The sequence below is a fragment of the Ornithorhynchus anatinus genome, chromosome 3 (genome assembly GCF_004115215.2).
Source record: "Ornithorhynchus anatinus isolate Pmale09 chromosome 3, mOrnAna1.pri.v4, whole genome shotgun sequence".
Classification (NCBI taxonomy): Eukaryota; Metazoa; Chordata; class Mammalia; order Monotremata; family Ornithorhynchidae; genus Ornithorhynchus; species Ornithorhynchus anatinus.
Window position 1 is genome coordinate 63318984 of NC_041730.1, and position 11468 is coordinate 63330451.

An 11468-nucleotide genomic window follows, 5' to 3' on the forward strand; every position below is an offset into this window, starting at 1 on the left:
GAACTCAGACCTCCAGAGTCCCAGAAAGGTGTTCTTTCCCCTGGAACGAGAGAGGCGGCTCGGCGTAGCGTGGCCCGGGAGTCAGGAGGTCGTGGGTTCTAATCCCGGCTCCGCCACTGGCGTCTGCGTGACCTAGGGAGAGTCACTGCACTTCTCTGGGCCTCGGTTACTCATCTATGAAATGGGGATTGAGACCGTGAGCCCCATGTGGGAAGGGGACTGGCTCCAACCTGGTTCGCTTGCATCCACCCCAGATCTTGGCACTCGGTAAGTGCTTAAGTACCACAATTTTATTATTATTAGATGAGGAAACTGTAGCGATTAAGTGAGTTGCCACAAATCCCAGCAGGCCAGGGGCAGAGCTGTGCCTGGAACCCACCGGGTCTGACTCCCAGCCCCTTCCCGCTTGGGCCAATGCTGCCCCTAACTCGGAGGTGACATTAGAGCCCAAACAAGACACACCCACTGGGCCCACATCCCTCATTCCCTCTCCCTTCTGGGAGGGAAAGGCCAGTCTGATATAAAATTCTTTCTGTTTGCTTGCAACAGGAATGCAGAAAGCTTTTCCATCATGACTTTATAAATTCTCAGAATTTACCAGCCCGCAAAAGTTTCCCCAGAATGTCCACATGAGAGCAGCGGTCCAAAAATAACAGTTTCTCAATGGGTTAGCTAGTTAGTCCCGCCATGCTTCTATTTCTCCTCTAGCCATTCACTCATAACTGTGCCCTCCACCCCCCACCCCCGCCCCACAACCTCCCATCCTCCACACACCTGGGAGTACTTTAAACTAATCCCTGGAAAATCACCACTTCCTTCCCTCCCAATTGTATGTTCTAATCCCAGAGATACTTTACACCTCTGATTTTCTATCTGGTAAAAGGGTGCCCTAAATTACTACCCTTCGTCCTTCCTGTCCAGCTACAACACATGGGGAATGCGTTGGGGGGGGGGGGAGGGCGCGTGAGGGAGGTGGGGGAGGACGCAAGTCAATCACTCCATCAACGGTAGACAATTTGAGATGAAAATATCAGAGAGGGAGAAATTGGGGTATTTAATTTCCTAATTTGGAAGCAATTAAGATAAATCCAGTAATACTTGATTAGATAAGTTACGAGCTCTTATGGGAAGTTTAAATTCCAAGTCTCCTACACCCTACGAAGAGCTCTCCTGAAATCCTAGGGATTTCTGCCCATCCTCTGCAATTCTGAATTTAAAATGGTTAATACAATTTCAGAAGTTCAGAAACGTATTTCCAAGTGCACTTCTGGGTCCTGGAGAAAGAAGAATATCTGAACGCTAGATCAGTATCTCAGCGCTCTCCACCACCCACATACTTTGTAAACTCTTCATTGGACAGTGTAGGGGACGTAGCCAAGAGGAAACCATCGGTGGTACTTACTGAGTGCCTACGGTGTGCAGAATACTGTACTAAGCGCTTGGGAGAGTATTAATACAAACAGACCCGATAGGGAGGCCCCCCAGCCCGCCGGGAGCTTACGATCAGAATCCTAAACTACAAGAAACTTTCTAGAAATCCACACTTAAATGATTGCAAACGGTGACAGGAAGAACGGAGCAAAACGTACACTGTAAACCAAAAAAAACGGAGTTCCCCGGCCCCGGAAAAGTGAGGATTTCAAGGATTTCAAAAAGGACCGATAGCCATCATAGGAGGGATCGAATCCACAGAAATATCAAGCAGGCTTTTAACGAGAATGCTGCCTTCCTTATCACTGAACTGTTTCCAGGAACTGCTACTTAGAAGTAACTCCAAGAGTCCATCTTGCGCTTCCTCCCTCTACAATCTACCTTTGGCGAAGGCACGCTCACAGACCTCAAGAAGAAATCGTTTGGAGTAGCATTCTGTTTCTCTCTAGCCAAGCTCTAAACCTGCTTAAAGAATATTTAGAGCAAACATAAATTAGGCTACCGATAAGAGCTTTTAAACTTGCCTTCATATCTGTGCTTTTACAACCAAACAACAGTGGGGGCAAGGAGAAAAGGAGAAAGGAGAGAAAGACAACTTTTTTTTTGTCCTAGGAATGCAGCTAAATTGTCATCTGCCAGAATGTACTATATTTTGTGTTGCGACGTAAAAACTTTTCAAAAGCATCTTACAAAGAGTGGCCAAAGGGAGTAGTTTCTCCCCTAGCTAGTCAAACCTAAAAGGTGAAAACCGAAAGGGATTACAAATAAATCGAATGAGAGTTTCTGATCAGCTTCATACGCAACTAACCTTAGCCTTTCTTTTTTTTTTTTTCAGAAATTCATGATAGGAGTTAAGATGTTGAGAAACGCCATTTTTAAAAATCAGCCATGTCAGTAACCGCCTATTCAGGTTACACTTCCGCATGAACTTTTTGATCATTTTAAGGGATTTAAACTACAAAGCTTCCCACTTGCAAAGCAGGAGACCACTCCTACGGGCCTTTACTCACGGCGCATAACATACGCAGCGCCTCTCAACTGCTTAATCGTACTTCAAAACTTTTCGCGAATCCCGAATCCAACATCCTCACAGATTTCTGCCTATTTCAGAATATACAAACAACAAAAAAAAGTGATATTCCAGGCAACGTATCGCCTCCGAGTTAACATGACCCTCCTCCCCCCGGCCCCCTTCTAGACTGCCAGCGGGTTGTTGGGCAGGGATTGACTCTGCTGCCGAACTGTCCTTTCCAAGCGCTCAGTACAGTGCTCTGCACACAGAAGGCGCTCAATAAATACGACAGTGAAGGAATGATTGAGCCTGAACAGGAAAACACACATCTGGGAGATAAAGCAGAATCAAGTTACGTGACTTGTGCGGTTTCTGCCTCCAAAGTTGGACGGAAAGCTCTCTTCAAAGGCAAAGGCCTGAAGACGAGGGTCGGGTCTGACTCTCGCCGTCCCCTAATCACTCGGTCGAGCATTCGGGACACGGTGGGCTCTCAAAGGCTCCTGATGGGTTGAGAGCACGCTCCGGGGAGCCGACGGAACAATTCGGTTTATAGCAATCGGGGGACGGGTTCCCTTTTTAAGCAGGGGCTCCGGGAAGGTCAGGATGTCAGGAAGCGGAATTGAAGACGGCACCAGAGATCGCAGAAAAGAGCGGTACGGCAGAGATGGGCTCAGTTTAGCGGGATCCGCTGAGCCTCAGCGGCAAGCACGGATGAAGGCGTGTCATCTTTCAATAGCGAGGCGAGATATATAAGTCTAAACGATACACCCACAAGCCTAAATCTAATCCCATTCCATCACCTGTCAAAATTACGACCGACGTGGCCCGTTAATTTCGGTTGGGGGCCGGGGGCCAACCAGGGTCCGCGAAACTCGGAATTTCGTGAACGCTACAATCTTCCCTGAAAAGCAAAAGATAGAGCTCAAAACGAGACAAAAAGTTTCAAAGACGAAACGTCGGCAGGCTTATAGATCATCGGGCGGACTATCGGGGAAGATCAGAAGCAGCACCGCCTGGCGGACGGAGCGCGGGACGGGACGTCAGCGGGACCCGGGTTCTAATCCCAGCTCTACCGCTGGTCTGCTGTGGGAGTTTGGGCAAGTCACTTCACTTGTCTGTGCCTCAATCTCCTCATCTGTAAAATGGGGGTTAAGACGGTGAGTCCCACACGGGACGGGGACTGTGTCCAACCCGTTTTGCGTGTATCTAAACCGGCGCTTAGAACAGTGCCCGGCACCCGGTAAGCCCTGAACAAACACCACAATTATTATTATCGGCTTTAAGACACGTCTACACTGGACTAGGCGGCCTCACCACATGCTATCAAAAGGAAGCCCTTCCCCTGGAACAAAAACTTTATGTTCCAATTTCTACAAGCCACCGGACTTCTATGCCGCACACACTCCGGCGGAGTTTTGGCCACATCCACTCTGGTATCCGTCATCGTTTCTGAATTCCCATACTGGCTTCAAAAAAAAAAAAAAAAATAGCATCCAGTTTAAATAAAGCCACGCTCTGCTCAAATGATATCTTGCAATCAAAAAGTTTCAAGCTAAAATAGAAGCCTAAATCGAGTTGGGGCTCTGAGGGTCACGAAGCTTCGGAACAGGTTTCAAAAAGTTCCATCCTCCCCTAATCCCCGTTCTCTTCGGGCGGTAGCGAGGAAGCCGTACGCGAAGTTTACCGTTTTTAAAAAGGACAGAGCTCTTCACTGCAGGATATGCACGATAGGCGTTCGAGTATTCGGCTGAGATTAGGATTATCAGAGTTAAAGTGGCTAGGTGGGAGGAAAACTTAAAATGCAATCTGTCTTTGACAGGGCAAATCTCATTAGGCTCAAGGAACTAAGTCCCTGACTCTCTCCCCCATTCTTATCGCGAAGGCTTCTGCTAAACTGGAAGGAGAAGTGGGGGGCGGGGAGGGCGCGGAGGTATTTGGAGACAATCTGCGCCTTTCAGCGGGCCTCAAACGCTTTTTATTTCAAGACCTTTAAAAAGGAAAAATAGCTGGTAGCCCATTTGGTAGACGGGACTTCAGGATGGTCCCTTTAAATTTCCAAACACTTGCTCCGGAGGCCGTTAAAGATACAGATAAAGTGGTAGAAACTTGAGGGAAACAAAAAGCAATTCCATCTAAAACAAAGTCCTCCCCGCCCCCCCCCCCCAAAACCCTCTTTTTTCAAGATTTTGGTGCAACCCCCTCGAGAGGCCCGGATCTTTTCCCGGCGTCGAATGGGGAAGGGCGAGTCGCAGCCGGGTTTTCCTCTTTTTGGCTCAGAGACACTGCCGATCCGCAACGGGCGATGCCGACGCGCGACTCCACGCGAGGACGGGCCGCGTCCTACCATTGCAAGTCTGTGCCTTTCAAGGTGGTGCCCACGAAGACCAAACTTTGTTCCGAATGACAAGCGGGGTGGGGGTGGGCAGACTCGTAATAAAGGAAGTCCCTAGAACAGTGCTTTGCACATAGTCAGCGCTTAACAAATGCCATTAAAAAAAAAAAAGTCGCTCCCCTCCCCCCCCAACGCCTCCAAAGTACCAGCCTCGTTACAAACTATCTGCCGTTGTCGGGCGGGGATTGTGTCTGTTGTCGAACTGTAGAGTCCAAGCGCTTAGTCCAGTGCTCTGCACCTAGTAGGCGCTCGATAAATATACGACTCAATGACTAGGATTCCTTCGAACGCATTTACCGAACGCTTAGGGGGTGCGGAGCGCTGTAGTAAGCGCTTTATCCGGAAGGAAATACGACACGCCGCGGTGCCCGGTAGCCTAAGATGCCTTAAAATAATAATAATGATAATGTTGGTATTTGTTAAGCGCTTACTATGTGCCCAGCACTGTTCTAAGCGCTGGGGGAGATACCGGGGAATCGGGTTGTCCCACAGGAGGCTCCCAGTTAAACCCCATTTTACAGACGAGGTAACTGAGGCCCAGAGAAGCGAAGCGACTCGCCCACGGTCACACGGCTGCCAAGCGGCAGAGCCGGGAGTCGAACCCGTGACCTCTGACTCCCAAGCCCGGGCTCTTGCCACTGAGCCACGCTGCCCGGAGCCCTAATACTGGATGTCGGGGAGGGGGGTGGCGGAGAGAGGATGCTTGGAAAGAAATGGGATTCCACCAGGAATTCGTTCGGCCGCCTTTACGGAGCGCTTACCGTGTGCAGAGCACTGTACTGAGCGCTTGGACCGTCCAACTGGGCAAAAGCTAGAGACAATCCCCGCCCAACAACGGGCTCACGGTCCAGGACGGGGATCGACTGGGAATTCCATACCGGGGGGTCGGAGATGGGACACCTGGCACCGGACTGGACGCCCCCGCCGCGTCCCCCCCGACTACTTGTCAGCTGTCAGCCTTTGGGCAAGTCCCTTCACTTGGAGAAGCCGCGTGGCTCGACGGAAAGAGCCCGGGCTTGGGAGACGGAGGTCACGGGTTCTAATCCCCGCTCCGCCGCTTGCCAGCTGGGTGACTCCGGGCAAGTCACTTCACTTGGAGTCGGAGGTCAAGGGTTCGAATCCCGGCTCTGCCGCTTGTCAGCCGTGTGACTGAGGGCAAGTCACTTCACTTCTCTGGGCCTCAGTTCCCTCATCTGTTAAATGGGGATTAAGACTGGGAGCCCCACGTGGGGCAACCCGATTCCCGTGTCTACCCCAGCGCGTAGAACAGTGCTCTGCACATAGTAAGCGCTTAACAAATACCAACATTATTATTATTCACTTCTCTGCGCCTCAGTGACCTCATCTGGAAAATGGGGATTTAAACCGCGAGCCCCCCGTGGGACAATCTGTTGACCCTGGATCCCCCCCCCCGGCCCCGGCGCGTGGAACGGTGCTCTGCGCATCCTGAGCGCTTGAACGAATACCCCCGGTATCCTTCTTCTCTGGGCCTCAGTTGCCTCATCTGTAAAACGGGGATGAAGAGGGCGAGCCCCAGCTGGGACCGCCTGGTGACCTTGTATCTCCCCACCCCCCCCCGGGCGCTTAGCACACAGTAGGCGCTTAACAAGTACCAACATCATTATCATCATTACCATTTCACCCCCGCCCCCCCGAGCCGGGGCGCAAAGTGCCTTCGGCCCTCCGCGCCTCGGTCCCCTCGTCTGCAAAACGGGGGCCCGGGCCGCCGTGACCCGCCGTGGCGTTCAGCACGGGGCCCGGCCCTGGGGGAGCGCTCGGGACCGTGGCCGGGCTGGGGGGGCTACCGCCATGGGGGCCGGGCCCGGGGCTATGCGTGCGTGTGTGCGCGCACACCCCCAAACACACACACGATGGGAAAGGAGCAAAAAAAACCCACAAAATAAAGTAAAAGGGGGCGGGGGGAGGCACTACCTGGACGACACTCCGGCTCACGCACGACTGGACGCCCCCCCGGGGTGTGTGTGTGTTGGGGTGTGCACACACCCCCCAGACAGACACACCCACGATGGGAAAGGGGCAAAAAATAAAGCAAAAAAAAAAGGGGTGCGCGGCCCAAGCAGGACTGGACGCCCCCGGGGGTGTGTGTGTTTCGGTGTGTGCGCACACACACCCCCCCCCCCAAACACACACGATGGTGAGTTGAAAAAGACCAACCACGAAAAAAGGGGGGAAAGAGGGGCATTACCTGGAGGACGCTCCGGCTCCGTGGCCCAAGCAGGACTGGACGCCCCCCGTGGGGTGTGTGTGTTTGTTTGGGTGCGTGTGTGCACAGATACCCAAACACACACACACACACACGCGATAGGAAAGGAACAAAAACAAAAAGCAAAAAAAAGGGGGGGGGGGGAGCATTACCTGGAAGACGCCCGGGCTGCCCAAGCTTGGGGGGGGGGGGACCAAGCAGGACTGGACGCCCCCCGGGGTGTGTGTGTGTGTGTGTGTGTGTTTGGGGGTGTGCACACACACCCGCCCAAACACACGGTAGGAAAGGGGCAAAAAATAAAGCAAATAAAAAGGGGGGGAAGAGGACGGGGAGGACGCCCCGGCTGCGCGGCTCAAGCAGGACTGGACGCCCCCGGAGGGGTGTGTGTGTGTGCACAGATACCCAAACACACACACACACACACAAAGGGGCAAAAACAGAAAACCAAAAAAAATGGGGGGGGGGGGGGGAGAGGAGCATTACCTGGAGGACGCCCACGCTGCGCGGCCCAAGCAGGACTGGACGCCCCCCGGGGTGTATGTGTATGTTTGGGTGTGCGCACACACACACACACCCCCCTAACACACACGATGGGAAAGGAGCACAAAATCAAGCAAATAAAAAGGGGGAGAGAGGAGCGTGACCGGGAGGACGCCCAAGCTGAGCGGCCCAAGCAGGACTGGACGCCCCCCGGGGCTGTGTGTGTGTGTGTGCTCGTGTGCACACGCACACCCAAACACACACGATGGGAAAGGGGTAAAAAAAAAAAAAAAAAGCAAAGCAAAAAAAGGGGGGAGAGGGGCTACCTGGAGGACGCTCCGGTTGCGCGGCCCAAGCAGGACTGGACGCCCCCAGAGGTGTACACGCCCCAGAGGGGTGTGGGGGGGGGGTGTGTGTATATATACACACACACACACCCCCAATCACACACGATGGGAAAGGAGCAAAAAACAAAGCAAATAAGGGGGGGGAAGAGGGGCATTACTTGGAGGACGCCTCCGCTGCTCGGCCCAAGCAGGACTGGACGCCCCCCGTGGGGTGTGTGTGTTTGTGTGCACACACCCCAACACACACACACGATGGGAAAGGAGCAAAAAAAGAAAGCAAATAAAAAGGGGGGGGGGAAGAGGAGCATTACCTGGAGGGCGCCCCGGCTGCGCGGCCCAAGCAGGACTGGACGCCCCCAAGGGTGTGCGTTTGTGTGTGTGCACACACCCCAACACACATACACACACACCCACGATGGGAAAGGAGCATAAAAAGAAAAAGCAAAAGGGGGGGGGGCACCTGGAGGACGCCCCGGCCCAAGCAGGGCTGGACGCCCCCAGGGGGGTATGTTTGCGTGTGTGCACACACCCCAACACACACACACACACACACGATGGGAAAGGTGCAAAGCAAAAAAAAAAAAAGCCAAAAAAGGGGGGGTGCAGAGGGGCTACCTGGAGGACGCCCCGGCCCAAGCAGGACTGGACGCCCCCAGGGGTGTGTGTGTGTGTTTGTGTGCACACACCCCAACACACACACGATGGGAAAAGGGCAAAAAAAAAGGCAAAGGGGGGGAGAGGGGCTACCTGGAGGACGCCCCGGCCCAAGCAAGACTGGACGCCCCCAAGGATGTGTGTTTGTGTGTGTGCGCACCCCCTAACACACAAACACACACACACGATGGGAAAGGAGCAAAAAAAAAAAGCAAAAGAAAGAGGGGGGGTGGAGAGGGGCTACCTGGAGGACGCCCCGGCCCAAGCAGGACCGGACGCCCCCAGGTGTGTGTGTGTGTGTGTGTATGTGCACACTCCAACACACAAACACACACACACACGATGGGAAAGGAGGAAAAAAAAAAGCAAAAGGGGGGGGCTACCTGGAGGATGCCCCGGCCCAAGCAGGACTGGACGCCCCCAGGGGTGTGGGTGTGTGTGTGTGTGTGTGTGTGTTTGTGTGTGCACACACCCTAACACACACGATGGGAAAGGAGCAAAGACCAAATTAAAAAAAGGGGGTGGAGAGGGGCATTACCTGGAGGACGCTCCGGCTGCAGCAGGACTGGACGCCCCCGGGGGGGGGGGATGGGGGGGGCCCTCGGACCTTTTGTCTCCTCGTCCGGGAGAGGATGGAGCGGGGGCGGAAAACGGTGGGCTCGGAAGGCGGAAGCGAGAGCTCGGTGGCCCTCCGGGGGGAGGAAGGCCGGACACGGGGAGGGGGGCGGGGGGGGGGCGGCCGCCGCCAGCGGGGAAGGCGCGGCCCGCCGACCGAGGGAGCGAGTGCGGATCCTGCCCGCCCGGCCCCGTGCGCCTGCGCGGCCGCGCCCCTCCCCCCCCCGACCCACCGACCCCCGCCCGCCCCCCTCGCCCGCCCATTGGCCGGCGCCGCCGTCCCGCCGCCCTCCCATTGGCCGGCGCGCCCGCCCGTCAACGCGCAACCCCGGCGACGGCCGGGGGCGGGACGGGGCCGCTCGGCGGCCCCCGCCATTGGCTCCCCGCTCCACTCGAGCGGGGAATCGACGGCCGCCGCGGCCAATGGGAGAGCGAGGGGGGCCGGGGGGCGGGGCCGAGGCGAGCGCGCGCGCTGGGGGAAGGAGTGCGGCCGCGCGCCGTATCCTGCCGCGCAGGGAAAGTAATCCCGGCCGCCTCCCCTCCCGCCCTCCGCCCCCCCCACGGGCTGAGCGTTTAGAGCAGTGCCCGGCACGTACTAAGCGCTTTAAGAAAAACCATTACGATTCTTCATCTTCGCTCTGATTTCCCCCTCCTCCCCCCAAGGGACCCGTCTCGTCTCCGCGCAGGCAAATGAGGCCCGGAGGAGGGGGGCGGGGCCGCGTATGCAAATGAGGCGGCGCAGGTAGCCGACGCATGCAAATGAGGGGCGGGGCGGGGCCAATGAGGAGCGGAGCTCCCGAGCTCTTGCCCCGCCCCTTTTCATTCAATCCATCAATTGCAATTATTCCAATCGCTGCATCCATAATTATTAATAGTTGTAATGATCGTAATTATTAAGGATTAATTGTTATCTAAATATAATAATTATGATTAATTAAATATAATAATTGCCATACTTATTAATAACTATTTAAATGTAATGTTTATTGTGGTTGATTAAATATCATGATTGTCATGGTTGTTAATAATTAATTCTGATTTAAATGTAATGATTATTATAATTATTTAAATGTAGTGATTATTAATAATTAAGAGCTCCAGGCTCCGCCCCTTGTCTGCTGTGTGACCTTGGGCAAGTCACTTGACTTCTCTGGGCCTCAGTTCCCTCATCTATAAAATGGGGATGAAGACTGTGAGCCCCATGTGGGACAACCTGTCTCTCCCCCAGCGCTTAGAACGGTGCTCTGCACATAGTAAGCGCTTAACAAATACCAACGTTATTATTATTATTACTATTATAAGAGCCTGGGCTTGGCAGTCCGAGGTCATGGGTTCGAATCCCGGCTCTGCCACTTGTCAGCTGGGTGACTGAGGGCGAGTCACGTCACTTCTCTGGGCCTCAGTTCCCTCATCTGTAAAATGGGGATTGACTGGGAGCCTCACGTGGGACGACCTGATTCCCTTGTATCTCCCCCAGCGCTTAGAACAGTGCTTGGCACATAGTAAGCGCTTAACAAACACCGACATCGTTATTATTATTATTATAAGAGCCCAGGCTTGGGAGTCAGAGGTCATGGGTTCGAATCCCGGCTCCGCTACCTACCTGTCAGCTGTGTGACTGTGGGCAAGTCACCGCTTCTCTGGGCCTCGGTTCCCTCATCTGGAAAATGGGGATGAAGACTGGGAGCCCCACGGGGGACAACCTGATGACCCTGTATCTATCCTAGCGCCTAGAACAGTGCTCTGCACATAGTAAGCGCTTAACAAATACCAACATCACTATTATTAGTAATTAGACTGTAAGCCCGTCACTGGGCGGGGACTGGAACTGTTGCCGATTTGTCCCTTCCAAGCGCTTAGTACAGTGCTCTGCACATAGTAAGCGCTCAATAAATACTATTGAATGAATGAATGACTGATTATTATTAATCACCCCAGTTATTTTGTAACAACGAGGGCATACGGTAAGCGCTTACTATGCGCCAAGCCCTGTTCTAAGCGCTGAGGGGAAAGACAAGGTCGTCGGTTGCCTCACCTGGGGCTCAATCAGTGTCAATGAGGGGACTGAGGCCCAGAGAAGTGAAGTGGCTTGCCCGAGGTCACACAGCAGACAAGTGGAGGAGCCAAGATAATAATAGTAATCGTAATGATGATGACGGTGGCATTCGTTAAGGGCTTACTATGTGCCAAGCACTGTTCTAAACGCTGCGGGCTGGGGGGGAGAGGGGGAAATACAAGGTAATGAGGTTGTCCCACGTGGGGCTCCCAGTCTTAATCCCCCTTTGACAGATGAGGAAACTGAGGCCCAGAGAA

At 54.0% G+C, this 11468-nt stretch overlaps 1 protein-coding gene across 3 annotated transcripts in view; it reads right to left on the reverse strand.

Moving 5' to 3' along the window:
• Positions 1 to 9237, reverse strand: part of SMAD2 (SMAD family member 2) — a 75358-nt gene extending 66121 nt beyond the window's left edge. Inside the window, exon 1 of one of the 3 annotated variants that reach the window (XM_029060403.2) lies at positions 9079 to 9237. The gene's annotated coding sequence lies outside the window, so the exon portion shown is untranslated. Of the gene's footprint in view, positions 1 to 7041; positions 7075 to 9078 lie in introns of those variants that run through there. The other 2 variants (XM_029060401.2, XM_029060402.2) reach the window with 2 other exon arrangements.
• Between the last annotated feature and the right edge of the window lie 2231 nt (positions 9238 to 11468).